Raw genomic sequence first — 26873 nt, forward strand, 5'->3', positions numbered from 1 at the left:
GACAAGAAGCTCAAAGAAGGTCAACAATGGGAGCAAATATGAGCTCAAACACTTGGGAATCTTTGGGGAAGAAGACCCCCTTAATAGGGCAAGAGAAATCTGCGCACTATGCACATAAAACATAATTACCGGGCAGCTACCGGGCAAAGTAGGGCACCCGGATTTGCTCCTGGTACTCAGAAAATGATATTTCCGGAAATGGGATGGAACTTGACCGGAAATACCGCCGCATCAGTAGTACCGACCACCAAAACCAGAACTTCCACCCATGTGAATCGTCCAAACATTTTGGTACGAAAAATCCAAGAACTTTTGCATCCAGACTCCAATTTCGATAATCCTAGGCTCGTTGGGATCACAAGAAAGAGATCTACAAGATGATGCAGAGAACATCACAGTACAGAAAGGGAGCGTAAGTGAAAATGAGGAAATGTTTATCCTATCTATAATATACAAACCGGTAAAACCTCCAACATCGAAAATGCAACAACTTGAATTAGGAAACTCCAACTACGTGACACCAATTTGGTTGGAAAGAGGATGAAAAGAGCTAGCCCATAGAGAGTGAAGATCTTAAGAACAAGTGGGGAAGATTTTTCCATGAATTTACATATGCAACCTCTCAATATGAAGAAATGATAAAAAAACTCCAATATCGAAAACGCAACATGAATTTCATGTCGAATATTTTTTAACTTGTCACGAGAATAAGAACAAGGTATAAAATACCATATGGATACGATAAAAATAACAACCAAGAAATATGATGAAATGATGCTAAGATTTAAGCTCTCTCCGAATGATACGAACAAGTTACTCACTCGAGATCCCTCTTGATAGTACAACTAACTATCCTATAAACCGGTTTCCCAACTATACCACTATACCGGTAAGAAATTAGTCCAATGAAAAAAAACCTTAACCTTGCGCATTTTACTTGAGCTAGATGATGATGAACTTGACAACAACAATATGGAACACCTTTCTTGAATTCGCTTCCTTGATGAAGTCTTGCAGACTGCTCCCCCATAATCCACTATGGGAGAGTGATGAGTGCATTTTTAGCATGTTTTTACATCGTTATTTTATCAAGTTATCATTGTGTAGTAGTAGGAATTTTGTATTTCACACGTCTACATAGGATCTTGAAATAATAAGTCGATGATGAAATATCAATGAAAACTACCATTTTCTGGCATTTTGACGTGATAGAAATTATTTTTGCACTTAATTATGCACCTGGGCGAAAGGACAATGCGAGGAAAACTTCCAGTAGCTTTACTGGGCATCGGTACAGGTAAGGCCCACCTGTACCGTCCACCTGTACCACCCTCCAGAAGCACCGCCTCGAAAAATACTTTCACGCCCCGCAGACGAATCAGAGATCAGAGACACACATCTCCGTGAAATAGAGAAACACCGCCCTAGATAAGATCTCAAGAAGGAACTTTGGAGAAGACAAGATCCGGGCTGCTACGTGGATCCTCGGAGGACAATGCATCATCTCCTTCAGCATCATGAACCCCTGCACCATCACCATCATCATTCTCCAACCATAGTTGTAATCTTGATTGCTATTGTCGATTTGTATTCGAATTCGTTTCATTCCTTTAATCCCCTCCATAAGATTATGATGATGTTCTTGATTATCTCCATGCGTGATTAGTCCTATTAGTTCTTGGGGAGATGGAGAAACCCTATCATTAATATGAGATGAATCTAAGATGGTCTATGGTTTTAAATATTAATGTGTGTTAGTTCTCTCTCTTGATATATGTATTGTGCACCATGTAATATTTTTCTTATGGTCTCGAGAGGGAACTATCATTTTAAGTGTGGTAAAGTGAACGGCGGGAAGTGACATTATCGTATCGGCGCTTTGACACATGAATAAGGGGGACAAGAGGGATTCACAAAGCTCATACCGATAACCACGGAGTAAAATCCTTAATAGCAATAGTCATATGTGGCTTGCAGAAGATTAGCTGATGTGGTTATTTAGATATGCGATGATCGATGGCTTTTTGGGCGCATCTTATTACGGAGCTCTCCCACACACAATATGGTTAAAAGCATATTTTATCTTGATTAACATAAATCCTAGTGCGAGAGGGTGGATCCAATAATCCCCGAGAACACTTTGTCTTATTAACTTTCAACCCATTTCTTACTTATAACGTTTTTACAGCTTTATTTACTTTATATTCAACCGTTTACAACATCCCCATTTAAACATTTTGAGATTAGAAAATAATTATTAAGTAAGCTTTAGTAGAAAGTAGCAAGGGACATTGAGACCTTAACAAGTAGCTCCTCGTGATTCGATACTCTTATTTTGAAACTAGATACAACTGATATGTGTTCTTGCAGTTATCATAGAGCTTCTTCTTAAGTGCATTTTCACATACCATAATCACCGTATGGACTTCTTGGATTGCAATTGCAATACATCAATCAGTTCGTACACCATTTCATGCGTGGGCCAGGGCTGGACTGCACCGGGCCGTAACACTTGTGGAGAAAGTGTACGATCCCGACATGGCCCGCCCACGTCCACGTGAGGCAGCAGCCTGTTGCCTGTAAATGTTTGGTGCGACATAGGCCGCTCTTCTTGCCTTTTCTTTTTTTGTGTCTGGTCAGCGTATCACATTCTGCTTAACCAAAGTAACCGACGGTCGAAATCGTGTCCCGCGAACACACGTTAGAGCTTCTCTAGTAGAAACCAAAAAAGTTGCAACCGAAAAACTCTAATTCAGTTTTTCGAAAAAGTGTGTTAGGTTGATTTTGCCACTCGCGTAGAATAGAAACCGTAAAATCGGAACTGGAAAAATGAAATTAAATTCTCGCGGAAAAATTCATCGATGAACACATATAGATGATAGTTGATGCTCCGATTGAGCATCAAACTTTACATAATTTGTACTAATAATCTAAATTAACTAACAGCCACTGCCGCGCGACCTAATTTTGACCAAAATGCGGCCCCGAGGGCTCTGCGCACGGCGGCGGAGGTGGTGGCTGAGGAAGGTGAGGCGTCAAGCTCCTACTCCGAGTCAAGCTCGACGCGGCGGACGCGCACCTCCCGGCGCGCCGCCTCGTACTCGCGGACCTAGCGAACGGCGTCGGCCTCCTCCCGAAGCCAGCGTGCTCGCGCCTCCGCTTCGGAGACGGCCGCCACCTGTGCGATGCCGACGTCCTCCTCCTGGTCGTCGTGGACGTAGTCGCCCGCGGAGAAGGTTGGCTCCCGCGCCGGCGCCGTGTCCTCATTAACTCACGGCTATGTCCTCATTAATATCATATTTTCGTGATATGCGTTATGATACAGTATTCACCTATGTTACTACTCTAATATCCTCTTTCCTCATTAATTAGCTACTACATCGTCATTTTTGTGAGACTAATATGCATGATATTAACTATAATACTAGCATTATGGCTAGCCCGTCAAGGCAGTTCCCATTCCCCACTAGCTAGTCGAGCGACTCAGACTAGTCACAATGCATAGTATCATATAAAAGTATCATGTTTATGATACTATTATATGTTATTATGTCCACAATGCATGATATCATGTACTAGTATCATAATTTTCTTATATTAATTGATTTGTAGAATTTCAATGCAGATCTATGTAAAAGATCTACGGCCGGGTCGTACAATGTTGGGTCGTATAGGATTTTTTTCCACCAGCAATTCCCCATAGGCATCGCCGTTTCCACTTCCAGTCCGCCTTGCTCAACAGATTGCCGCCGCCACCCCAACTGGCTGTGCTTCCCGCGCCACCACCACCACGCGCGAGGGAGGTGAAGCCCTGCCACCGCTGATGGCAACCGGGCTTCGACCGACAACATAGGGGAAGGGGTGGGGAGGGGTTGGAGAACAGCGCCGCCAGGAGATAGTTCATGAGCTAGCCAAGTTGGATAAAGAATACATGCATACTTAAATACAAGCTATAAAGATTACAAGGTATATATTCATGGCTTATAAAAAGGCAAAACAGTATACACCGTCTGCAAGAGGGTGGCCACAAGAAGGACGACGGCAGCAACGAGGGAGATGAAGACCCAGGGATTCCGGAGGTATCTCTGTATGAAATTGGCTCGCCATCTGTTCCACCTCATCCTGCAATGGGCCTTGACCTGCCGCTGCACGTCGTGGAGCCTGCTAGACGGACTCATCACTCCTCCCTTGTTCAGCGTGTTGTTGAGCAGCTTGGCTACCTCCTCGTCGCTGCCCAGGCCACACTCGATGATGTTTTTGGATCTCAGCAGCGCCACGTCCTTGGCGGAGCTGATGATGTTGTCCATGAAAATCACGTACGCCGTCACGTCGTTGCCGGCGCCGGGGTGAAGCCGCTCGAACGCCATCAGGTTGAGGAACTTCTTCTCGGTCCTGTCGTCCACCCTGATCGCTGGCATGCTTAGCACGCCGCGTTCGAAGTGGACGTCGAGGAGGCTGTCAGTATCGCTCACCCTGAAATGAATCCCTGCCTCGTAGATCTCCATCGCCGAGGGCATCACGTACGCCGTCGATCCGGTGCGTTCTTGGTGGTCGCCGTGGGTGAGGCTTGTGTACAAGATGTCCAGAGGATGGAGTCCAAGGTGATTGATCCCAACCAAGTGCCGCCGCCACGGACAGAGAGAATCCAGCACCAACCTGCTCACTCCTGAAGCGTTCTATAGAAATCAGTTGACATCAAGTTAGAGCAAACACGGTCGTTGCCTTAATCTCTATATTATGGCGACAAGGGCGATAATACTCCGTATCATTGTTTTTCCAAACAAAATGAACAGCTTCATGTAATAGTTAACGACCTACTGAATCTGACTTTATCCCACTACGCAAGGCATCTTTCTTCATCATTCAACTAATGTATGGATTATTGTCAACTTGTACTAGTAATACTAGCTAACATTCTGGCGTGCTTGTTGCTATAGGTGTACATTGCTGACCCTCAACGTCTCCAACCCTCTTTAGTTCAAACAAATGAGCTAAGTTTTCTTAAACTGATGTGATTTTTAGAAATTCAGTCCATTTCACTGAAGTAAAAAAAGGTTCACCAATTTGCACCCCTATGTATTGCACAAGTAACTCTAGCAATCATCTGACATAAACTTGGAGTTAACATGGATTGTTTTATTTTTCAAAATGGAGCTACATGGATATGATTGATGCATTTATCTTTATTATTATGTTTACGTGACCACGTTGAAAATATCATTGTATTATAAAATTTTAACAACACTAATGTCTAATGATCTGATTAATCTGCGTTACTACAATCTTATACCATGACAAGAGTACAGATCTATGTCTTTCTTTCATCTGATTATCGTATAAATAACTTAATGGAGAAAATATTGTCGCATGCTTTTATTCTTACTACAAAATACGTACTAGAAAATTAACTCTTTAAACAAGCAAAATGTGTAATTAATAGGAATAGCTTTCTATGTTCTGGAGCCCATCAACACGGATTAACATTTGATAAATGAAAACTGCTATATATGTGTGTGTGAGTTCCAACAAATATCTACAAAAATTATGTTCTTAAAACTTCAATAGATGACATTTAGACACAAAGTGGGTCTTAATTATGCAATTTTTACCACTGTTTTTACAAGAACAAATTTTATATGTTATGAAAATATATTTATGACAAAATTAAAGGTACATTTTCACCTTACTAATGTAAATATTTATGTATCACTCTTCAGAGTTAGAAAATTTTGACTACACGCTTTCTCGGAAGTAATCTACTTATGAACATGAGAATATTTTTTTTCGAAACGGGGGCAAAAGCTTTACCCCAATTCATTAATTAAGAAGAAGCTTTTGGCAAGATAGTCCGAACCGAAACCGAAAAAAATACAAGCAATTACTCTCCCGACATAATTTCACCGAAGCTCTTTGCGTCCGCACACACCCACAACCTAGCTTCCTTCTTAACCTGATAAAGGATGACTAAAGGTGGCGCAAGCTTGTTGTGAAAGACCTAGGCATTGCGTTCATTCCAAATCTTCCAAGTGACTAGTAGCATGAGGGTAGCGATGGCTTTGCGGTTAGGCCTAGAGCTACCCGTCATGGTGCTCCACCAATGCTTTATAGAAAGACCTGCCCATTGGGTTGGTTGTACATCAGGGGTGCCCAACCAATCCCGAATGAAGCTCCAAAAACGGATGATGTAGCGGCAATTTACAAATAGATGGCAAACCGAGTCCATCGTTTGTTGGCAAAGAGGGCATAGCCCACAATTTTGTCAGCCTTGGAGGCGATCTGCGGTCCAAATCCCGTTGTGGTGGCCCAAACTTTCCAAACAATTTTGTATAGGACGGAGGTGATGGAGCTAAGGAATCGCACCTCATAGGACGACTTGGCTGAGTATTGTCCACTTGCCTTCCAAGTAATCTCGTCTTGAACCTCCTCACTAAGTTGCATGTCTTGTAATTGAACCCAAAGGTCACCGCATTGTGAGAAATGTTACATGGTGAAATTATCTCCCATCTTGATTTTTTCCACCCATGCACTCTATAATGCAAGGCCTGGTTAACCTTCCAAGTTTTTCTTTGGGAGATTGCGAAGATGAAGGGTGCAATATCTTTTGGTTTTCTTCCATTAAGCCAAGGAGCCTCCTAAAAAGGCGTCTTGCACCCATTGCCAATGGTGATGGAAGTGGCGGCATAAAAGATATTCATGTTTTTCTCGGAACATGGGTTGTGGCCATTGTGGGATTGTGGCCATCTGCTTTTTCTTGATATATGATGCATGCTTTTCAGTTAAACACGGTATTTTGCACTATATTTGAACACGCCACGGACATGTTTTGGAGTACTTGAAAATTTTCATAATATTCTGCCTGTATAAAAATGGGGGCGCCGTTTTCTTTCAGAAGCCAGAAGACGGAATTCGGCTTCTAAACTAGCAGTATCTAAAGCGGAGCATGCATATGATATGAACGCAGGACACAACATTTGGGAATTCCTATTCGTACTTAATAATTTGCTTATAACACCTGAGCTGGACAAAAATGGACAAAAGTGAACAACTTACGATAGAATCCATGGATGGTCCTTGGTCCAATAATACACCACATGAAAAACAGTAGACCACGTACAGAAACCGATCATCCTTCTCAGATTGGACCAAACACCCTCCCTAGATTGCTTTCAACTACTGTACTAACAAAACAAATACGTGATAAATATGAATATACTATCCTGATCATATTCTAAAAGCAACATTGTTAGTTAATGTTTGCAAGCCATTAGAAGTAGTGCTGAGGATCCTAGTTTTTCTATGATCGAAGTCTATCCATTGACAATTTGGTATTTTTCAGCCGACTAGTTTCTATTTTTAGCTATTTTCACTTGATTTCATGGAAATACCAAAATTAAAGGACTGTACTAGACAGCGGCGCCGTATTTTTTCTATCTCGTGCGGCGGCAGTTGGCATGCGTTAATTCATCTTATTGGTCAGTGCTTTTTTCCTTGAAAACGTACGGCCCATCCTCCGACTCGACAGGCGCACATGGATAAGCAAGGCCAGACTCCACATGGATAAACAAGGCGCACGTCTTATTGTGACATTGTTTGTTGTGTAGTCCTAATCACCTGCAAGCTTCTGGCCATGCGTACGTGGAGTTGTGTTTGCGTGCACATCATTAGAGCATCTAATGATGCTCCAAAGCGTCGAATCCAACGTTTAGAAGACATTGTTGTTTGGTGCTGCGTTTAGGGCGTATCTCTCCTCCAGTCGAGTTTCCCAAACAGAAATTTAGATTTTTTTTAAATTTAACTAAAAACAGTCCAATTCATTCAAATTTATTATGTTACATGGATTTGGATTTTAACAAAATTCGATAAAATTTTAAACCTAAAACTAAACTAGTAGAACTTGCGGCGGCCAAAGCGATCGTACTACTGGCGAAAATTGTACATGTTGTCGTCGTCGACGCCTTGCTTGCCGCGTGGGTCGGCGTCCTCGTCGACGGGCTCGTCCTTCACCGCGCCATTGGGTCTAGCTTCCTCGCCGTCGTGGGTGAGATCGACGAGCAGCATTCCGGAGTCACGGGTGGACATGGAGATCACGTCGTTGATGTCGCCCCTCCAGGCGTCCTTGTCGTTCAACGATGTCATGTATGTCGCGTTGTACCCTGGGCAGTCCTCGGGGTCATCGCTGTTGGCGATGAGGCGCTGCCAACGGAGGTACTCCGCTACCTTCACGGCCTCATCGTCGTCGTCCTCCTCCTCCTTCACCTCCGGCTTTGGGACGAGGAGGGTCCTGCTGCCGGAACCCGGTTCGCGGATTATGATCCCGCCGCCGCTGCCGCGCCTCCGGTTTGGGGGAGGCGTCGCATACTCCTCCTTCACCTCGGGCTTCGGCACGGTGTAAAGGGTGGCGCGGTGAGAGGATGGCACTGACCGCGCCGGTCCCGAGGAAGACGAATGGGAGGACGACAAGCTCGCCGTCCTCGTCGGCTGCCAGCAGGAGGGAGCCATCGGCGATGGCGGCGGCGACTCTGGCATTTCCAGCCTAGGGCCGCCTTTGCGAAGGCCATCGAGGAAGGTGGGGAGCGTGCTCCCGGGTACTCCCCAAAAGCGGATGCGCCCCTCCCTGTTCCAGGTGTTCGGCTTAAGGCGTAGGCACTAAGCCATGAACTCGTACTTCCACCGCTACGTGTCCGACACTGGCGGCGGCGGGACGTCGATCCCGTTGTCCGCCATCTTCCCACCGCCGCTGCTTGGTAGGCGCATGTCCGGCGGGATAGGGTAGCGCACGTTGTACAACGCCCATGCCTCCACCACGCTGAGGTTGGCGCGCCCGAAACCGTTCGCGGCGAGGATGTTCTTCCGGCAAGGCGACATCGACGAGATCTGGGTTGTGGGGCCGCTGTCGAGAGAGCGTCGCAAATGGTCTGGAAGGTACGAGAAGAAGGGGTCACGTTTTTATACAGCGACGACATGCGAATCAGTAGCGGGAGTGTTAGTAGCAATAACGCCATCGCGGATGGCCACATGGCCATGCACGACGAGACGCTTCACTATGTCCCCATGGAAAGCCGCGAGGCCATTACGCCGTTTGACCAGAGGTAGGCAACGGATTTAAACCTCCGTGTCAATGACGCGTTGGGCCCGCCACTCGCGACGAGTTTCCATGCTCTATCTGGCGCGCCCGCAGCATCCTTTGTGGAGCGGGGATGGCCTCACGCCGGACACCGTATTAGACCGCACTAGGTGAAAGGCTCTATAGGGCACGTGGCTGGGGCGATAAAATAGCTGGCGTGCAAAAAAAAGCATAGGGCCGCTTCGAGAGACGTCAAATGGAGATACTACCTTCGTCTCATTTCATAGAGCTTGCGCAAATCCCTTGATTGTTAATTTGGTTAACATAATATTAATTATACAACATAAAATCTATATCAATAAAAAGTAGAACATCTAAGCTTTTTAATGATATATATTTTATAATATACATCTTGTATTATTATGGTTAAATTTACAACCTAAGAATGCGTGTAAGCCATATGATCTGGAATGGAGGGAGTAGTAGTGTTCTTTGCCTCTTTGCTTTTACTCCACTGCAGCTACTGGTGCAGTGGACTCCCGACTCCATGATTACCTCTACAGGAATCAAGAGATAAAAAGAGAGCCTACAGATCGAGCTATATAGAGGGAGGGGAAAGACTCAAGGCAGGCATCGCACCTGCCGGCCTCCACGCGCTTTTGGTTATCTTTTTCCAAAATTAAATAGCTCCCTCAAATAAGTTGTCTCTTTCGCGCATATCAACCCCACTGGCCGCCAATACTCATGTCATCATCCGTCGACGTCTAGAAGGAAAGACATGCGTCTAATCTAGGTCGGCATGCAACAAAACTGGCTCCTTTGCGATGCCTTGTACGCCAATTAATCTGAACCCCAGGCCGAGCGACCAATAAGACGAAACTGAACTGCCAAGAGCCTAAATCCATTTAAAATGCAGCTAGCTAAGCTTTGCTCGATCACTGCGTTAAGTAGTATAAAATTCTTCCTTTTCGAAAAGTAGAAAAATCATCATCGTTAATGATTAACTAGGTGGAGATCACAGATCAGGGACAGGGAGAGATCTAGAATCTAGAGAGAGAAGGGGATCGGTTTAATTAAGAAGGAAGCAACAACGAGAAATTAAAGAAGGAAGAGAAGGATAGGGTTAATTACCTGATATCTGTCATGGTCCAGAACAACTAGGAGCCTCTGGAGAAGGAGGAGCGGCAGCTGGTTCTCCACGACGACCATGTCGGACTGGATGTAGTTCCAGAGGTAGAGGTATCCGTACTTGCTGAAGACGGGGTCGTTGGGCGCGTAGTCCTCGTGCACCTTCCCCGCAGCGCGTCCATCCTCATGGCCTCCACCAGGAAGCAGCCGTCGGTGACCATGAGCTCCACGAAGCGGTCGCTGTTCTCCGGGCCGCGCCACTCGTCGCCGAGATCCTTGTATGCGTCCTGGAGCTGCTGCGTGACCTCGGCGACGGCGGCGACGAAGTCCCGCAGCGGCTTGCCGGAGCGCTTGACGAGGTGCACGACGGCGCGGCGCTTGTGCTCCTCCATGGGGAGCAACTCCTGGTCGCCGTGGTGGAAGGGACCGAGCGAGACGAGCTCCGGCTGGTAGGACTTGCTGTTGTGCAGGTTCCTGATCCGCTCGGGGACGCGGTAGATGGAGTGGCGCTTCCAGCGCGCCATCTCCACCGCAGGGTCGATGTTCATGTCGCCGATGGTCTTCTCCATCTCCACCACCCAGCTGCTGCTGCTCCTGCCGGGGGACTCGGACTCCCTTGGGTACTGGACCTGGACGACCCTCAGGCCCAAGGTTGCCTCACCCATTAACTGTTACACCAGCTGGTGGAGGATGTGGTTCTGGAATGCATAGCACTCGGTTCACCTCACTGAGCTTTGAGAGGTCTCTATACTATGGAGAACGGAGGGGCAGGCAAGTTGCACGTATGAAATACAAGGACCACGGGCAAAGCCGGACGGGGACGTGATGGTGCCCACACTGATAGTAATAGAGAGATGTTGCTGATCGTCTTTGTTAAGGTATCTCCAACGGTCCGATATACTCCATGTGTAATTGCACATGCAACTAGGGAGTATTTGGGATATAAAAAAGGAACGTGGCTAACCTAGTTTCACGTGTAAGTAGGGAAAAGGATATGCAATTGTACATGCATGTGCAATTACATATCCATGTGTAATTCTCGTATGTACGAATCACGATGAAAATTTAATGGTCATCGAGTTGATTGGACTCTAACTTAGTTCCTGAACACCTAATCTGGTATAAAAAATGTCTTTTTTGTCAGTTTAGGTTAGGTGGTGGACACCAAATTGCTCTAATATATGTTTGGATCGGGTAACCCAATGGCCTGATGCATTTTATGTTCGCTCAACTAAAGACTTAGTTTAAAACCAAATTTGCCAACAGATCATACACATAAAAATAGGGGTTCTAAATTCGTCTAATTTTAGTAAATCACCAAATGCATGCATATAAGTACAAGCTAGAGAAATTCCAAAAGGCCAGAAGGTAAGTAGGATAAATGTGGGCAATCAAAAGTCACGTTGGCGGATGGTGGCTTGTTTCTTCTTCCGAGTCCATGATGCTCAAGTCGACAAAAATGATCATGTTCTACTCCGTAAGCGACTTGGCCACGGCCTCCATCTTCTGGGCCTTTATGGTCTGCTTGGTGAGGTCGATGAAGGTGGTGGCGGTGGCTTACTTGTCCCGACGCCACTTCTCGTCCCTCTTGGCCAACGCCTTTTGTGTCTCGGACATCATCTTCTGCGGGATCTCTCTCTCTCTCAACGCGACGGCCGACGCCTCACACTTGAGATCAGCCTTGATGGTCTTGTGGTCCTGTCGTTGCCTATTCGACGGTGCCTCGGAAGAGGGATCCTCACAAGGGGGAGAAGAAGTAGGGGCCATAGGGCGGAGAGTCCTCGGGATGGTGTTACGCGATTTACCCAGTTTCGGAACACCCACTCGAGGACATGGCCAACTGCTGCTTGTCTGCACTTATCTGGGCGCTTTCGCGTTGTTACAATGAGTTGTGGTTGTGCCTCTAGGGCTCCCAGGATCCGGCTTATAAAGGCGCTAGGGTTTATACGGAGAGTCCTAGCCGGAATACAAGATGCCTAACTACGGAATATTACATTGCCGTGCACGTCAAGGATCCACCTTTCCTTACTCGCCGTAGTGGATCCGGATACTTCATGGGCCTTCGCGGATCCGACTCCTGCATAGGTCGGTTGAGATCCGGCTCCTGTTCCTGGGCTGGACTTCTTCCATCTTTTATCAACAACAACTGGGCCGCCCGATGGGCCGTATGCCACCATCACCATCTGTGGGCCACCCGGGCTTGCCGGATCTAGACCATGTCGTTGATATACCCATAAAGTATACCCACAATAGTAGCCCCCGAAGTTCTCCGAGATTCATCATTCCTCGACTATCTTTGTCCGGATCCAAAGAGAATCTTGAAGAGCTTCCAAAACTTCTTTGTTTCCGACTTCAGTCAACCGGAAATCATATGTTCTTCTGTAACGGTAACTTAGCAGATTTTTCGCCCACGTCGCGCACAACTTCCTCTTTTCCCGCGATAAATTTATGTAGATGCGAATCTTGAGCCGGAATTTTCGGAGGCACGCAGTTAGGTCACCACTGCGTCCATTTCACCGCTTTGACCTAAGACACGTGGCGGTCACACAACGGTGCGACCGTTCCGTTCCCACCGTCGGATCCGGCTCACAAAACTCCGCGCGAGATCTATAAATACCCCTCACGTGCAGTCAGTTCCATTCTTTCACCGCACTCACCACAGATCTCGCCAGCGCCGCCCGACAGATCTCGGTTCCGGCGAACTGCTCCCCGGATAGCATCAACCGCCGCCACTCCAAGGCCCTCCTCGACCCGAGCTGCTCACGGTTGATCGGGAAAACTCTTCCGCCGCCGATTCGTGGTCACACCGGAGCTCGGCGCGCCAAGTCCAGGACCTTCCTCCTCACCGGCGTCACGGGGAACCGCCACGCCATCGCCGGTAAGTCCACCGGACTCGTAGAAGACGACCTAGTTAGTTAGTTCCGGCTACTCAAACGTTTCATCATATGCATGCAGCCGAAAACATGTCCACTAATTCACCTAGATTCACTGGTAATACTCCGAATAGCCCAGAGCCAAGCTCACCGGATCCAATTTTCCATGAGCCTTTAGCTTTCCTGCCGCCCCACATTTCCAATACCAGACTAGCTCAACCTTTCTCCGCCTCTTCCAGCAACATATTAGGCCGGATCCCAACACTTCAAGAAATCCAGGAAGAGCTAGAAGGACAAGCAAGGATGGCTGCGAAGGTACTGGAAGCGGAACAAAAGAAGGGATCCAAGGCCCGAAACCGCGAAGGTGAAAAGGGTCAGTGGTGGCCCTGTGAAGTCACATATACGGAGCTCAGAGCCTTCGAGAAGGAGGGCCTGATTGCTCCGGATACTTGGAGTTTTCAGAAGGACTCCAGCACCCCCAAGACGGAACCTAACGAGCACGTCTTCACCAAGGCTTGGGTGGAGCGTGGCTTGTCTATTCCTCCCTCTGAGTTCTTCCTATCCGTCCTCAACACTTACGGCCTCCAGCCTCACAACATATGCCCCAACTCCTATCTTCTTCTCTCCAACTTCGTGACACTCTGCGAAGGGCATCTCGGAATCCGCCCCGATGTTCGCCTCTAGCATTTCTTCTACCGCGTCAAGAAGGAGACCAAGGACAAGATCATGGTCAACTGCGGAAGCATGACATTCATGCTCCGCCCCCAGAGGATGTTTCCGACCCTCGCGTCCCACGAGTTCGTCCGGTACTAGAATGTCGGATGGTTCTACGTGAAGAACATTCGGTTCCGGGTGTCCACGAAGGTCTCCCCAAGTTTGTCAACACACCCCCGCAGGAGTTGGCCAGCTGGAGCTTCATCCCCGCCCTCGCCCAGTATCCGGAACTAGATAGGGTCACGCGGAGGATTTCTTGGTTACTTCATGACGGTTTAACCGGAATGGACTTAACCCTCAGCTGGTTTACTCATCGGATCTAGCCGATCAAGTACAATAAGCGGCTGATCTGTGAATACTCCGGGGTCGAAGACCAACTGCGAGTGACCCGCGACAACCTGCCGACGGATTCTCTAAACAAGAGGATCTGAACACTTGTGAAGATTACCCGGGGCCAGGAGGTCCCGGAGATTTATAAAGACATCCAATCAACAACAAGTGTCCTCCGGTACATATTTGCACTTCAGTCATTTTTGCTTATCACTCTTGGAATGTTCTAACTTTTCCATGTTTCCTATTCAGCTCAATACTTTGGTGGGGTAGCTTTAGAACTGTTCTCCGCGTACCCGCTAGCACCGAGGAGACGGAGGAGGATCCGGAGGACGGCGACGAGGGAGAAGAGCAAGCTCCAAAGAAAGCTGGCCCTCGTGCAACCAAACGTCCCCGTGCCAAAGTTTCCGGCTCCGAAGCCGGAGCCAGCGGCGAGGCCCCCGTCAAAAAGGCCAAGACCAAGCCACCCCCGCGCCTCGACTCCAAGAAGGCGGAACGCGAATGCCTCAAACTTCTAGCCACGGCAGGGAAATGATCACTCCCGATACTCCCCGGTGCTACGTAAGTGCTTCGGAAATACAAACTAATTGATTGTGAAGTTTTATCACTTATATTTGTTCCTTTGCTTGTTGTAGGAGCCAAAAGGTCCCGGATTCACGGGTTAACACCTAGAAGCCTATCACTAAGTATCTGAGGATGTATCCGGTCGTGGCTCCGATCACCCCGACGCCACCAAGCACCTCCAACCCTGCTCCCCACTCAACTCCGCCTGAAGCTCAACCCTCCCCCGATCCATCTGCCAACGCATAAGTGGAAATAATTCCCGTGAGCAGCGAGAAGGGAGGCGGAAGCTGCTCCGCCACGAAGCGGGCCGCTCCGGAGGAGCCCCAAAACAAGATTCCGGAGGAGGCGGAAGTGACCTCCAATGACAAGGATGAAGCTTCGGCTAAGGATGCCGTCGGTTTTCCGACCAACTTCGGAGATCCCTCGAACCTCTATTTCACTCCGAAGGCTTATTCCCATAAGTTCTTCAACAAACTGACGGAATTGGAAAAATGGGAGCTCGAGCAAGGCCTGCTGAACTCCATGCTGAACAACGCATGGGGTAAAGCTGATGTTGAGTCTTCCGATATTCAACTTCACAAGAAGGAGATCAGCGATTTTTTCGACCAGCTCCTCGTCAAGCGCAAGGTAAACTGATATTCCCATTAGCCCCCAAGTATCTAGGCGGAAACTAGCTAGAGTTAGCACCTTCATACTTTGAGTAAACCTAACTGAGAAAATTTTAAGTGTCGTGGTAGCCCCCAAGCGTTATCACGGAATTTTTCCGGCAATGATGCTTTGAAAGAGTCTACACTTAAATGTATATGCATTCGGAAACTTATCCATGCCTGTAACTGTTATAGGAACAACAAGCGTTGCATTATGAACTGCACAAGAACATCTCCCTGCAGCGCCGCGTCACCCTGAGCCAGGCGGATGAGATCCCGGAATGCAAGGAAAAAATTGCGGATCTGGAAAAGCAGTTGTCGGAAGCCCAAGGTATGTCTCCGACCAAATTTACCATTAGTCCAGATTTCCGACTGTGAATTGATTTTAATTTAACTTTGACAGGTGCATCTTCCTCCCTCGCCACTGCTTCCTCCGAGCTTGAGAGCATGCGCTCCGCTTACAATGATTTAGAGACAGAGCTTACGGAGGCGGAACAGAAGCAGGAATCTGCAGAAAAGCAGCTGGCGGAGAAGAAATCCGAATTTATCAGAGAGAATGCGGACTTGGTGGCCAAACGGAGAGTTGACAGCGAAACGCTGAAAAAACTCCAGAATGAAGTCCAAGGACTCCGGAACTATATGACAACAACAGAGAAGGGCTGGGATTTACTTAACGCTAATGCCATGGGTACGTATCCGGAAATCCAAAGCCAAACAAATCTCCGTAACTCAAACTTAATGTTTAACTCCGACCGAATTTTTGTGCAGAACCACTTGGGTATGATGAGGAGCGCCGCAACATGTTCCCCCGCGATGACTTGATCAGGCTCGTCGGAGATGATTGCAAGGATCTGATACAATTTGGCGATCAAGGAAAGCAGGACCTGCGACGTCCGGGAACTTATCCGGAGAATGGATGCACTTCCGGAGCTCGTTGTTGATCTCCAAGCTTCGTCTGCCAGGGGCGCCGCTCAGATGTCTTTGGCTATGTGCCTTGCACATGCTCCGGGGCTGGATATTGATCTTTCCACTGCCGGAGTTCCTCCGGTTGTGACACGAATGCTCTGTTGGATGCGTGCAGTGGGTATGATACCAGGATTGCTCGCCGTATTCGCCACAACGAATTCTATGACAAGGTTGTTCTTCCCGCGGACGAAGCCCTCGAAGCAGAACATGACAAAGAACGAGAGGCGGAAGCACGACCTGTTGGATCCGACGACGGCGACCAATTCACCTGGACCAGCTCCAAAGAGGCCGAAAAGAACAAATCCAAGGACGGCGCTACTTCTCCGATAGAAGAAGCTGAATACGATGATGAGGATGTTGTTTCTTCTCTGGCTAAGGAAGCGGAAAAGGAACAAGCACATGCCGACGATGAGGCGCACTCCTCTCCAACCAAGGAGAAATGAAAATTTTATTCCCGTAGAAAAACAATGCATCATTTTAATATATAACTTAAATATTCTTAAGTAGCTAGGACGAAATGATTGCATGCGCGGAAAAAACTTATCCTGTTATACGTTCAATATTATATGCATGTTTCGTTTGTTGAAAAAGCAAGTGCTAGTTTCTAAGTTTTCCGGCTTGCTTATTTCACCTTCCACGAGCCGGAAGACCTTTAGCCGGAAATGCTCGCCTGCGGCGACGAAGCCCAATGGCGATCCGTCAATAACCATGGAAACAAGCTCCCAGCCAAGGTGCCGGAAGTCGCTACCAGGAATCCATAAGTTCGCAATAAAAAAACTCATCCACCAGAAAACTTAAGCTCACGTCCTAAAGGACGATTTTGAAAATAACAACTTTCATAAACGCCTAGGCGGAAACATCCATCTCTGCGGTTTTAGTCCGAAAACATACACGATCCAAAAATGAACAACTAAAGGAGGTAAAAGACTCAAAGAGTGAACTATATGCTTTATTTCATTGATCATGTATCATAACTATTACAAAGTATGTAAGGAAGTTGGTGAACTGATGACAGGGAAGCCGGCGACCGAAGCCCCGGTGAACGGCGGCAATGGAGATTGCTAAGTGTGGAAAGGACGTAGCTGTGCTATATTCCAGGGACGATCTGTTTCATCGTATATGTCATCCGGATCATTCCGTTTGCGTTTCCGGTACCAATTGGCAGGTATATCCTTTAACTCCCGGAAATCAACGAGGTAGTAAGATCCGTTGTGAAGCACTTTGCTGATGACGAAAGGTCCTACCCATGGAGATTGCAACTTATGCTCTTTCACCTGTCGAAGGCGGAGGACCAAGTCACCTACCATGAACGAGCGGTTCCGAACTCGATGACTATGGTAGCGTCGGAACTTTTGCTGGTAAATGGTGGAACGTTGATCAGCTAGGTTTCGAGGTTCTTCGATCAGGTCCACAGATAGCTGCCTCGTTAGCAGTTTCTTCATTGTAGGCGGAAACTCGCGGTGAATCGTGGATGATGTCGGAGGGGAGCACAGCTTCAGATCCGTATACCAGGAAGAATGGAGTAAATCTAGTTGACCTGTTAGGGGTAGTTCGTAAACTCCACAGAACAGAATCTAACTCCTCAGCCCAACCTCCGGCTGCACGTCGCAGTGGTTCTTCAAGGCGAGGTTTGATTCCGGCTAGTATAAGGCCATTGGCTCGTTCGACCTGACCATTAGATTGTGGATGAGCCACAGATGCAAGGTCAAGCCGGATCCCTACGTCATTGCAATAATATTTTAGTTCTCCCTGTGCAATGTTCGTGCCATTATCTGTGATTATGTTGTGTGGGATGCCGAATCTCGTCACGAGGCTGCAAACAAATTTTAGTGTTGTAGCACCATCGGCTTTTCTCACTGACTTTGCCTCGATCCATTTACTGAACTTGTCAATAGCGACCAAGAGGTACTCAAAACCGCCAGGAGATGATTTCTTTAATTTTACGACCATATAGACCACGTCGTTGGCAGAGATGGCAGGGCATTTTGGCCCGGGGCTTCCTATTTTCCGTCGACGGCCACCACCACACCGGCTCTTCCATTCTGGTGCTAACCAGGTAGGATGTAGGCCGCGTAGCCTAACATCTATTTTAGAGTGGCCTTCACCACATGCCAACAGTGGACCATGTGGTAGCCCTTGCCCCAAGCTGCCTTGAAGCACTCCAAAGCCCGTGGCACGTACACATACACAATTTGTTAGGGTTTGCCAAGGCATCAACAATGCTGGAATGAAGCGGGACTTGCCCTTACCTCGTCCACAACGCCGAGGATGCTCACTTTACGCGAAACGACATGGTCAGTTGTCGGGTAAAACTTGTTTGTCTCTTGTTAGATGTACCCTCACCTCTTTTGCAGAGAAGTCTGGTTGCGGGTACTATGAATATGGTAGGGAGCAAGTTGTCGGTGTTCATGGAATTCTTGGGTGATCTTCCTCCAATACGCTTGGCCTTTTCTTCTCAGCCCCGCATATAGGATCTTGGCTAATGAAGAGCCAAGAATGGCAGAGCATGATGTCCTCTCTGTCGTTGTAGCATGCAGTCCTTTGGCTCGTGGCCTTCTTCTTATCATCGCCACCGATATCGCCCTCGGCCCCGACCTCGGTGTTACTCTCCTCGAAGCCATCACCCTCGAGATCGCCGAGTGCGGCAGTGTACTGCTCCAATGGTTGGCCAAATTGGGAGAACATCGACACCCCGTCGATGGCATACCCTTGGGTCTGGGTTTCGGTCCCAAGGGCGTCCGGGATGAAGCTGCGGCCATGGATCATCTCCTCCATTCATGCCTCGTCGTTGTAGGCGTAGTAGGCCTATGGATCACCTGGCATCGGTGGCCTATTACACATAAGAAAGGGGATCAAGGCTGGACGAGCATATCTGGTCCATCAACGTCAGGAGGGATCGTGGCATTTCCTCGAACAGGTTGCGGAGAACGGGCATGTTCTCTAGCGGGATGGCCCGAGTCTTCCCGGATCACCGCCAGATGTGCGATATAGGTCCAGTTGAGGACACCCGATGAAGCCCTCGTTGGACTACGAACGCGAGCCGGCGAGGCTGGAAACCGACATGTGGGCCTACACTGCGAGGATCGGTGTAATCAGTGGCAGATGTGATGGCCATGGATGCAGGGATGGCCGTGCAGCCTGGGAAATTACACAGCTCGTCGACGAGGTTGGGTGTGGCCGATGATTGCCTCCCTCTTCAAGATGAGCATGGTCTCAGCCACGGATGGTAATATCCCGAGTTGGGCGTTGGCGTGGTCCTGCATCTCCAAGGCCATCTCCGCTGCGACCCTGGCGGCGGCTTCGAGAACTTGATGTGCTTTCTTTTCCCGCACGATGGAGCGGCGATCCCTGCGTTTCTTTTTCTGCATCGCCCTCTCCTCCGACATCTTCTCCTTCTTCAGCACCTTGGCCTTCCCGCCACGGAGTGCGGCGGCCTGCTTCGTCGTCGTCTTTGGAGAGGCCTCTACGCCGTCGGGGCTTCAACTTGGGCGGCTACGTCGACGTCCATGGTGCCGACGACGTCCATCGCAAGCAAGGGTTTCACGCCGGCGGGAGTGGAAATGGCTACTGTGACGAACGGGCCACGTTTTATACAAGGTGGACAAGAAGCGCGCGTGGCTGCGTTTGCTATCCACGTCGACACATTTTGAGCCTATATTTAAACCGCTAATACGGTCACCGCAGACACAGCGATCACTTTGTGTCGGTCATCTAGGCTGGGATTTTCCCAAAATCTACCGGATGAGTAGATATTTTTCATCCGTCGGTCGATGCTTTCATTTCCCAAGTGCGTGCCTACTCTTCCCAGACACCTTGGCTTGTGTGTGAACCATGTATGGTATCGGCGCAAAAAGCAAATCTGGCTGGCCCGATCGTACGTATTGATGGAGAGCATATGCTGAACTGCAAATGTGACCACAATCCTCTGTTTGACGATACTAGGTCGACTGGTGCCACATCAAAAGCAGATAGGGAACCGGTGCTCGGTGACTTCCCGCTCGCCTGGGGACTGCCTCTGCTCCAAGGCGTCAAGGGAGGCAGCGGCGACGGCGCGCCACCGACAGCAACGGCGGGTCGGCGAGGTGGTCAACTTGCAGAAGGGCTATGCTGTATTGTGTTTGTTGGGGACCTTTCTGTAACGTTTTCGAATTAATGCATTTTCCTTTTACCCGCAAAAAAAAGCAGATAGGAGAGAATCTTTTGACCTTTTGCTGGAATTATTATTATTCAAACACACAAGAGCCGTTCGCTCGTAACCATAACAATAACAATAGCAACAATCTAGCTTGCTTCTCCATCTTCCAGCTCACTCTTATCTGACTGTGTCGCATGCATAAGAGTAGATCACGGTCTCTCTCGCTTCACTGTCAATGTCTCCCCGTCCTTCTCTCTCCGCCAAGTATCCGATGCGGACGGCGAGGCGAGGCCTGGCGGCGAGGCAAATACTGTATACTGTTGTGCTCCGTACATTATACTGTAGTATAGGCTAGCCCTATAGGCTCCAACGCTGTCTGCCCTTTAATCCGTGATGCCAGTCCAGCACCATCTGCCCCTATCCCCTTTAATCCACCACTAGATTTGTGTAGGTCCTTGAGAATCCGTGCGTCCTAGCGACCTAGCAGCTAGCACTGACTACAGGTACAAGACGGAACTCCGTTCCCACTCGCTCAGGATTCCTGTACACGCTTCCCACGGCCACGGAATCGGAAAGAAGACTCGCACGAGATTCCTACGGGAGTACTGTAGAGTACACCTCCGTCCCAAGGAATAAGGCGCACGCGTATTCTAAGACAAACTTTGACCATAAAAATTGAGCAACAAAATCTTGGTTATATTATATGTAATTTGTATTATTGGATTCGTATTGAAAAGCACTTTCTAATGATGTTAATTTTATACAAACAATCTTTATATATTTGAAGTAATACTTAGTCAAACGAAAAGCACGTAAAACGAGGACGCCTTATTCCTTGAATCGGAGGTAGTACTGTATTATTTTCCCGCTTAGGACATCTCCAATGGGCCGCCTAAATTATTCGTGGTATCCGTTTCCGTCGTCAGGCGGACGCTAAAATGACCGCGAGGGACAAAATATCCGTTTGCGTCGGGGCCACCTCCAGCGGTTTGACGTATTTTGGACATGCAACTGTTTTTTTTTCCTGCTCCTTCTTTTCATTTTTGTTAAATAAGCAAGTTTAAACGCGAAAATAAGTAGTACTGAATGATGTCTTGTTGCTCGAATCGAATAGATTAGCCATAAACAATTCGCCAGATAGATTACTCGTTTAAACATATTTAACATACAAATAAGAACAAATTTAAAAACATATATAAGAACAAAGCTGGGCCCAACGACGCGGTGAAGGACGAGCTCGCCGACGAGCCCGACGAGCGCGGCAAGAAGGACGGCATCGACGATAACATGTACAACTTTCACAACTACTACAACCCTCTGGGCGCCACAAATACTACTAGATTAGTTTTATGTTTAAATTTCATCGAATTTCGTTTAAATTCATGTAATATATAGCAAATTTGAATGAATTCGACTGTTTTTTACTAAATTTAAAAAAATCTAAATTTCTATTTAGAGGACGCGACTGGGCAGCGACACTCTCTAAACACGGCCAAAGAAACAGCGTCTTCAAACGCTAGATTCGACGTGATTTGGGAGACATGACTGGATGCGACTGGAAATACCTTAGAGCATCTCCAGTCGCGTCCCCCAAACCGTCCCCCAAAGGTATTTGGGGTGCGCCGGACAAAAAACGCTCCCAGCCGCGTCCCGCAAAGCCGCTTTTTGTCCGGCGCGCCCCGAGCGCCCCGAGCCCGTCCCCGTCCCACAGGGGACGCCCGGGCACGCCGGACACAACGAAAAGCGAGGCGAAGCGACGCGCGCCCGATGCGTCAGCGGCTCGGATGCATAAAACCCCGTCGCCTACCTTTGGTCAAGCGACGTTAATGGCGTCCCAGTTTTCCCAGGCGACGCAGGGACGCGTCTCGTCGTGCATGGCCGCGTGGCCGTCCGCGCCGGCGTTATTGCGTGCAACCATCCGCTGTATATTAAGAGGCCCTGCGGTTCGTCCCAATCTCTCACCGCTCCCAAATCTTCTCGTCGCCGCCCCCGCATCTTCTCCTCGTCGTCCCAAGCAATGTTGTCCTCGTCCGCCCGCAAGATCGCCGCGGCGAACGGCTTTGACCGCGGCAGCCTAACCGTGAAGGAGGCGTGGGCGCTGTATCACGCGGGATATCCTGTCCCGCCGGACATGCGCCTGCCAAGCAGCGGCGGCTGGAAGATGGCCATGAACGGCATTGGCATCCCGCCGCCGCCAAAGCCGGGCACGGAGCAATGGAAGGACGGCATCAGGGCCCGGTGGGCTGAACTCAGTGCCTAGGAGCGGGCGGATCCGACCTGGGCGCCCAAGAACAACGACGAGTGGTGGGCCACGTACTTCAAGGCCAAGTACGACGAGGAGATGCGCAGCACCGCCCGCCTCATCGGCGGGCCGAACAGCTGGAACAAGGACGGGCGCGCCCGGTTCTGGAGCTTTCCGGGGCGCACCCTCGAGAGCGTCCTCCGTGGCATCCGCAACGGCGCTCCAAGGTTGGAGGCGCCACCCTCACCGCCACCGTCTCCAGCAGCGCAATGGCAGCCGAGGAGGACCACGTACTCGTCCTCCTCGAACTCTTCTTCCTCAGGACCGGCCCGATCAACGCCGTCCTCGTCGTACCGCTTGGCACCCTACACCGTCCCCAATCGCGTGAAGGAGGAGCTGACGAAGCCCGTCAATCCGAGGCGAGGCGGCAGCGGCTGCCAGCGCCAGCAAAAGAGGCGGGGCAGCGCCCTCCTCATCCCGAAGCCGGAGGTGAAGGAGGAACCGGAGGAAGCGTCGCAGGGGGCGCTGCTGGCGGAGTACGAGCGGCAGCAGTGCCTCATCGCCATCAGCGACGAACCCGAGGAATGCCCAGGGTTGCGAGCGGCGTTCTTGGCGTCGCTGAACGACAAGGACGCCTGGAGGGGCGACCTCGACACGGCGATCGCCATGTCGATCCGCGACTCCGGCAAGCCACTCGTGGACCTCATCGACGACGACGAGGCAGGACCAAGCGGCCTGGTGAAGGACGAGCCCATCGACGAGCCCGACGAGCGCGTCAAGCAGGAGGTCGTCGCCGACGATATGTACAACTTCCACCAGTACTACGACGCCTCCGGCCGCTGCAAGTACTTCTAGATTAGGTTTAGTTTAAATTTAGTCGAATCTCATTCGAATCTATGTAAGATGTGCCAAGTTTGAATGAATTTAATCGAATTTCGCTCAAGTTTTAAATTTCCGAATTTTTTTTTGAGGAACGCGATTGGGGAGCGACGTCCCCCAAACGCGGCACGAACAAAACACATCCCCAAACGCTTGATCCGGCGCTTTTTGGAGACGGTTTGGAAATACGACTGGAGATACTCTTAGAGAAGGATAAATAAAGATGTTCTTGGCGTCAATATTCTTTATGTGCGGGCACCTTGGCGATCTTTGGACCCGTCTTTTCATTTTGCGAAGGGAGCAGACGAGCAGTTGTGTGACGGCTAGGCGTGGCTACTGCCCACTGGTCGTAATCAGCAGTGCTGAGTGACAGTGAAGAGTAATTTAACATATCTTTCCACCACCATCTGCCACTTCGTCCGTGAATGTATGTATGGGAGCACGATCCATCTCTGTGCTCTTGGAGGGTAGTGTGCTGCGGACGTAAAATATCAGCGTACAGAAGTTGCACATAGTACTTTCCCGAAATGTGGTGCGTTTCGGCACTGTTGTGTACTACAACCTACTACACTTGTAGGTGCATGCTGTATATGGACTATGCATGGTAGCTGAAGATGTAAAAGACAGATGAAAAGTAGATTTACCACCGACCAAAGCCACCCGCGCGTGCCAGAAACCACTGCGCGATGCATGGGACCGCACGCAATGCAATGACACCAGAAGAGCCAAAACAAAACAGGATACGACTGCCAAATGTTTCACTTGTCACTTTTCGCTGCTACCTAACTCCTCGGGGCACGCTGCCTCAGCAAGAGTAGCATTCTTCAACGCGGTGACTCAAAAGCTGAGCCGTTCACCTTTTGAAGTATTTTCGTTTAAGTTATTTGGGCGGACACCTGCACAGCGGTCGGCATCCGCGTGTCCATTTGGATCGCACGCTGCGTTCAACGGACGAACGCAGCACAAATTTTAAAAGAAAAAAGAATATAAATATAAAAAAGGAAAATAATAGAAAAGTAAATTTAAACTAGAGTTATTAAACTTAGCCATATTTTGCGCAATTTTTACACAAAATAAAGCCTATATAGGCTTTAAACTAAAAAAAGAGGAAACCCTAGGCCAGGGTTTGGGACGCGGTGGCCGCCGGTGCGCTACTCTACTCCCAGTAGTACTCGTCATCGTCGCCGTCGATGAGGTCGACGCCCCCGGCGGCGACGCGCTGTTCCGGCTGGACACGCCGGAGGGAGCCGGGGACTCCGGCCAGGGCGACCACTGCGCCCTTTTCCAGGCGGAGTGCGGGTCCGGAGGGCTCGCCGGCCTGAGCAGGCGTGCCAGCCGCGCGGCCTCCTTTCGGAGCTGCTCCGCCGCAGCGGCCTGCAGCTCCGCCTCTTGCCAGAGCACGGCCTGGCGCGTGGCCTACTCCTACCGGCGCGCCATGTCGAGGAAGCCCACGCCTCCGCCTGGGCATCCTCTTGGGCCTTCCTGGCCATCTCCTCCAGCGCGGAGGCGCGCAATGTCTTGGCGAGGTGCGGCCATTTTGCCAGCTCCTCGAGGTCGTTCAACTCGCGGGACGCCACCAGCGCGGCCTACAGCTCGGGGTCGTCCTCCTCCTCCTCCTAGGGCTGGGTTGGGCCTGTGGCGCTTTCGCTGGCGCCGCCGCGGGCTCGTCGATGTAGAGGCCGCCAGGGTGGCGGCCAGCCCGCCTAGCAGGTGTGCGCGGCTGCACACGAGGCCTCGCCGTCGCCGAGGTGAAGCACGTGCGCCGGCGCGCATCGTGCTCCATCTCAAACGACTTGTGTCGCCGTAGGCAGGGTGCTCCCGGAGATCCGCCGGCAGTTGCGCGCGGCGCCTCCGGATCTCCGAGATGCGGGCGCGGCCGGAGCCCAGGATCGGCGGCACCGGAACCCGATCTGGGCTCATGTGCCAGCCGTGGGGGAGGTGCACGTCGCCCCATGGCATTGGGACGCCGGTATCCCAGAACATCTGTCCCACCGCTATGGTGATGTAGATCCGGTCGCGGCTGGGAGCCGGCGCCTCATCTCATACGCCGTCGGCGCGGTTCGCCGGCTGCTGCCGGCCTCGTGGTCGTTGGCGGACGGCTCGAACTCCCACTTCGGGGCCACGGCGGCGCGTAAGGTCGAGCTCGTGCATGCGGCCGGAGTGGAGAGTGGGGACTGGATAGGGACAGTCCGCCTCCCCAGTCCACATTTAATAGGACTGGGGCACCGACAGGTGGGCTAGCCACGCGGACCAGGCGGACACACAAGGACGCCGCGTGCCAACCGCGACCACGCAAACCTGGCCCAGATTTGGGTCGGGTTTGGATCATCCCGGACACCGCGGCCATCCGCATTTGCGATGCGTGGCCGCGTTGGGTCGCTGATTTGTCCGGTTGGACCCATCAGGACGCGCGGGCGCGGGATGGGTCGCCGCGTTGGAGATGCCCTTAGCGCATCTCTAACTGGGCGGCAACTCATTTTGAATGTCCAAATTATCCGCGCGCATGACACGAAAATGATCGTTTTATCCGCATCTTTGTTTGCGTCTGGGGGTGCCTCCAGCGGCCTGACGTATTTGCGCGTCCGCGTGAATTGGGATGTTTTAAAACAACAAAACAAACAGATTCAAAGTAGTCTCAGTTATTACATCAATTTTAAAAAATTTACATGAAAATAAGATGGTATTCCTTTAGGCATTATTTTCATGGCCAGCCAATGCCCACCGATGCTCAATCAGATCCATCTGTAGGCGTTTGAACACAATCTCATTAGTGATTTCTACATTCATATGCAGATACTCATCCCAGGATAATACCCCAGGGATTGGCGCAACCACCCCCTTTCAATTCCCGTTGGTGCTTGTTGCTGCTATCAGGACGCTCGTTCTCAACGATCATGTTGTGCATGACCACGCAGCATGTCATCACCTTATGCATGGTCTTCAACGACCATGTTCTTGCCGGGTGACGGACAATTTCCCACCGAGCTTGGAGCACACCAAATCCTCGCTCCACATCTTTCCTGCAAACCTATTGCATCTTGGCAAACCTCTTCGTCTTCTCCGTGTCTGGATTACGAACAGTTTTCACCAGTGACCCAATCAGGGTAGATGCTATCAACAAGATAATATGGCTTTTCATATTCATTTCCATTGACCTCGTATCTCACCCTGGGAGATTTGCCTTGCATAAGCCTGTTGAAAACCGGTGCAACACATTGATGTTATTGTTGGAACCGGCCATGCCAAAGAATGAATGTCAAATCCATAAATCTTGAGATATCACTTCTTCAAGAATGACAGTGCGTCCCTCCGCATGGACGTTGTACTGACA

General features: G+C 49.7%; 1 pseudogene; it reads right to left on the reverse strand.

Moving 5' to 3' along the window:
* Positions 1–3916: 3916 nt before the first annotated feature.
* Positions 3917–10936, reverse strand: LOC124682952 (annotated as a pseudogene).
* Positions 10937–26873: the final 15937 nt, after the last annotated feature.

Source organism: Lolium rigidum, chromosome 1, assembly GCF_022539505.1.
Source record: "Lolium rigidum isolate FL_2022 chromosome 1, APGP_CSIRO_Lrig_0.1, whole genome shotgun sequence".
In the NCBI taxonomy this organism is placed as follows: Eukaryota; Viridiplantae; Streptophyta; class Magnoliopsida; order Poales; family Poaceae; genus Lolium; species Lolium rigidum.